The following is a 5325-nucleotide window of genomic DNA, read 5'->3' as shown; positions in this document are numbered from 1 at the left end:
GTGTGAGTGGGAGGCTGGTGGCTTCCATAAAAAATCCAATAACAAGAAAACCCAAACAACAACAACAACAAACAAGTGCTGCCTTAGAATTTTACAGTTTTTTTTTTAATATATTTTATTGATTTTTTACAGAGAGGAAGGGAGAGAGATAGAGAGTTAGAAACATCGATGAGAGAGACATCAATCAGCCGCCTCCTGCACACCCCCCACTGGGGATGTGCCTGCAACCAAGGTACATGCCCCTGACCAGAATCGAACCCGGGACCTTTGAGTCCGCAGGCCAAAGCTCTATCCACTGAGCCAGACTGGTCAGGGCCACAGTTCTTCTTAATAACTCTAGATGGTGTTATGACTTGCTTTTTATGCCTCTGAATGTATTTTATTGACTACAAAAAAATTGTGTTCTTAAATCATAAATTTGAGAATTCTGTTTTTAATATTTGTTACAGTATGTTCTATGAAGGTCTCTCTTGAGCTTTTCAATTTATATTCTAATTTTCACTCTCAGCTGGTGAACTGACTTGTACTTTGGTTACTCAGAACATTGGCTTCCAATTTAATTTAACTGAAATGTGATGCTGACTTGTTGAGTCATATATCTATCTCCCTTCCTGTTTTAGAACAGAACTAACTAGTGAATGTATTAAAGAAAATGCATCTATTTCAAAGCTGACTTTAAAAGATTGATTTTTTTTTACTTTATATACTGTGAATATAAGTATGCCAACAGCATACAATGAAACTGTAATAGTATTTAAATAAATCCCACTTTCTCTTTAAGTCTAGGCTTTTTTTAAATATAGTTTTGAAAACTATATTTGTTTTGAAATATAGTTTCCGCTTATAAATGTAATTACAAAAATACTTTTTTGCATGATTAAAAAGTTATTACTTTGATTAGAAAAGGAATATTCTTTCATAATTTTAGCAATGAGGAAATATCATGATTATTTTAATATTTCTATTAAATATGTTTATATATTTTCATGCTTACTCTTTCTTTTAGACACTGTCTCTTTGGGTTTTAAATTAGTTTATGAGTGGGAATTGCAAAGTCCTTAATGACCATCTTTAAACAGTTGGGACATAGAATATCAGGTGCTTGAGAGAACAGAGGTCAGCCTTTTGGTATGTGATGTGTAGACCAAGGTGCCTTCATGTCTGACAACCATCTTACACCTTAAACTGCAAGCCTTGCTTAGCCTTTCTGTGGGCACTTTAGATTTCAGCCTCTCTGTGATGTAAGGCATCTTTTCTGTATAATGAGTTTTGCTTACACTCCAAACAGTATAAGATCAAGAATTATATTCCTTTAAACAAACTTTGGGAATTACCATACATTCTTTTATACAAACTTTGTCAAATGTGTAACCAAACTACACACTAGCAAAGCTAAGTCTTGCTTAAGTCCCACAGTGCTGTGTTCTTTTTACACCTCACGTTAATTGATTATGTAGCTGGAAATATATAGTATTGAGGAGTGTAGCATTTTCCATAAAGACACAACTTTGGTACTGGGTGAATGGTACAACACACACAAAAAGTACACATATGGCAATGAAACACACATTAGGCTGCCTGCAGCAACAAAAACCAAACTTGTAAGATAGGTGCTGGTACAAAAGGGAAGAGTTTTATTCAGGTGGCATGATCTGGAAAATGTAGACTCCCTTCTAAAAGACCATCTCCCTCTCCTGCTCAAGCCTGTAGTTCTTATAGGAATAGGGAGGGGAGGGCTTTTTTTCTGTCCAGTTACGTTTTTAGCTTTTGGTGTGATTGGGCCCTATCCATTCATCTTTTTAGCTTTTGGCATGCTCAGTGTAAGAACCTCTCCCTGTGCCATCCATCTTGGCCAATGGGAGAGACTCCCCTGTGCTCCCTGACTATGATAACAATTCTCCCCTTCATAACTCTGGACCCGTATATTCTTACAAGGGTAAATAGATAAAGGCTTATCTTCTGTAGTTTCTTCCTGCTGTCAAAGGATGTAGTCTTACCCATGCCTGGTTCCAGAGATTCTTGCTATCCACTAAAGGAAGAAGGGGGTCAAGAATAGAGAGAAGCCTTTACAAGGGGGAGGAGAATTGCTGTCTATGGAAGGCGACATATGCAGCATCTGGAGGATGGCACTGCTGAACAAGCGAAGCTGGTAGACTGCTTCATCTTTCAAGGGGCGGTGTTGCTGATGGGCTTCCAAAATGAGACCTATTGTTTAGACAACGAATGAAGTATTTAGTGAGGAGTATGCCCAGCAGTGCAGGGGAAATTATAACAAAATTAGAAACAAGAGACTAAACTTACCCAACAGCAGGGTAAGTTTGCGGAAGAAGCCACTATTTGGGGGATGCTGACAAAGGTTTATCAATCCAAGCATGGGCATAAAGTATAGCAATTGTAAAAAATAATAATAAAATGCAAGTAACATTGTCACTTAGCTTGGGAGTGCTGTCCTTTTCTGAAAGGAGTTTTAAATCTCCAGGAGCGCAGGTACAGTTTCCCCTTGCAGTATCAACAGCAGCAATCAGATCCGAGTCCTCCTCAGGTGGTGCCCACTTGATCCATGTGTGGTGTATCCAAGGCTTGATTTCCTGTGAGCTTTAGGGAAGAGTGTGTTGTCAGCAGGTCATCCATCATAGGGACCAGTCCATTACTTGGCTAACTGCTGTTCAGCTATTTAGTAAGACTTCCAGGTCTTTAGTAAGATTTGATCTGCCAACCCGTGTGGCTCAGTGGTTGAGCATCGACCCATGAACCAAGAAGTCGCTGGTTGGATTCCCAGTCAGGGCACATGCCGGGTTATGGGCTTGATCCCCAGTAGGTGCCATGCAGGAGGCAGCTGATCAATTCTCATCATTGATGTTTCTATCTCTCCCTCTCCCTCTCTGAAATCAATAAAAATATATTAAAAAACAAAAACACTTGGTCTCCTGGCTGAAACAGGTGTATAAGGGTACATCAGACAAGTAGATGTGCAATGAGCAAACTTGTGCAGAGTCGTTAGTGTTTGGCCTAAAGGTGGTACATATTGTTTGATTTTTTATATATGTTCTAAATCTAAAGGGGGTGTTCTTAAAGCAGAAACTTGGAAGGGCCTCCCATTTCAAAGGGCTTCATTTAAGTCTGCTTCTAGGCACTATCCTAATCCAGAGCAAAGCAATAGGGAGTGGCTGGTCCCATTTAAAATGTGTTTCCTGGCATATTTTTGCCAGGGTCTTCTTTATTGTGTGCTTTGTTTTCTTAATCTTCCCTGTAGATTGGGGGTCTCCAAGATGCATGTAGTTACCATTGAATCTGGTGCCTGTCCTATCTCCTGGGAGATTTCTGAACAGCAGTCCATTGTCTCTCTGAACACTGTAAGGAAGTCCAAACCTAAGGACTATTTTTTTTTTTTTTTTTTAGTAAAAGTGTTATTACCTCAGTTACCTTCTCAGTCCTAGTGGGTATGCCTCTATTCATCCACAAAAGGTGTCTACAAAAACAAAAAAATTTAAAGTTTCTGTGTGAATTCAAACTGCCAGTCCTCTGATGGGTATACTCTATATATTGTACTCCCTTTCCTGTTGGGGCACGTTCTGTCTTAGAATTGTTTTGGGTGCATATCTGACAGGCTTGGATAATCTTCTGAATGCCCTTTGTAAATGAGGGCCCTTCAAATGATGTCTAATGAGGTCCATTAAAACATCCCTTCCACAGCAGGTCCCTTCATGTAGGTGTTTGAGGATGGGATCTTCAGGGAGGAAGGTCATACCATAGGTGTTGATCTTCCATATAGAATTAGGGTCAGTGTTAAGAGAATCCCTATTCCCTGGCCCATTCCTCATCTTGTTCTGTGTAATGGGGTTTGAATTCTGACAAGTCCAAGTGGGGAATTAAAGTCCCAAGAAGTGGCAGTCTTGGATGGCTTGATTTACTGTTTTATCGGCAGTTTGGTTTCCCTGGCTTGTTTTGGAACTGTCCCGGTGTCCTGGGTAATGCATTATGGCAATCTGATTTGGTAGATTCACTGCCTCTAGCAATTTTTAAATCTCTTTTGCATGTTTGATGTCCTTAGTCCCCAAAGTTAAGAGCCCTCTTTTTATATAAGGCCGTGGGCATGGACTACCATGAAGTCAGTGTATATGTTAACATTCTTTCTCTGGGATAAATCTAAGGCTCTGGTGAGGCTATCAGTTCAGCCTTTTGTGCTGAGGTTCCTACAGCAAGGACATGAGCTCCTATTACCTTGTCTATGGCGACTACCACATACACGGTTTGTCATTGCCATCCCCCATGAATCTGCTCCCATCTGTATATAATTTCCAGCCAGATTCTGTCAGCAGCTCATCCAATAGATCAGATCTACTGGGGTTCTGTCAGCCCAAACAGCTGGATTGACCTGGTCATAGATCTTGGGTGGGAAGAGTTCACCTATGGGTCCTATCAGGTAAGTCAGGAGCACCTGGGGCTAGAGAGCATGTTCGGGCAGGATTCCTAAACGTAACTGCTATTTCTCAGAGGAAAAAGTTATTTGTGCATGCAGTTTACAAAGTAAATCTTGACCCAATGATGGAACGGGCAGTCTGGCAGGTAGAGAAAATTATGCATAAGTTTTTTATCTCCATCCTGGCATTCTAGATGTTGAAGGAATGCCTGTTTTTGTAATTGTCCAATAACTCCAGTAACCATCACCGCAGCTGCACTTTTTTCTGTTAGTTTATTTTTTAATTTAAATTCTTTATTGCTGAAAGTATTACATATGTCTCCTTTTTTCCCCCATTGACCTCTCCCTGGCTGCTCCCACCCCCCAGCACGACCTCACCCCCCTACTGTCTGTGTCCTTTGGTTATGCTTATATGCATTCTCAGTTACTTTGGTATTTAGCACTAAATATGTAGCTTCCATATCTACAAGGAAGTCAATTAGCTTGTTCCCCACTGTCAGTTGTACCCCAGGCTCCTGTGGGGAAATGGTAATAGGTTGGGAGGTGTCTAGGGGAGCCTTTGGGCATCCAGATTCGTCATTCTTCCTAACACTTCTAGGTGAGGGTTTCCATCCTTTTTATTTTTATTTTTGAGTTCTGGGTAGTCCTTTCTCTCATGGCCCTCCTCTTTGCAATAGGCACATTCATTGGTGCCTAGTGGGTCTTTCCCTTTTCCTTCCAAATCCCCCTTCTTCTGGTTTCCTGCACTGTTTCTAGGAAAATGGTAACCTGCTTTAATTTCCTTGTTTCCAGGGCATGAACTTTAAAGGTTATATCCACCAGCTGGGAGGGATTCATTCCCAACAGCCTGTCTAAGTGGTGGAGCCTGTTTCTGATACTAGAGCACTTTGCCCAGTGAAAGTCAT

Source organism: Myotis davidii, unplaced genomic scaffold, assembly GCF_000327345.1.
Source record: "Myotis davidii unplaced genomic scaffold, ASM32734v1 scaffold979, whole genome shotgun sequence".
Taxonomy (NCBI): Eukaryota; Metazoa; Chordata; class Mammalia; order Chiroptera; family Vespertilionidae; genus Myotis; species Myotis davidii.
This window is presented reverse-complemented; position numbering follows the sequence as displayed.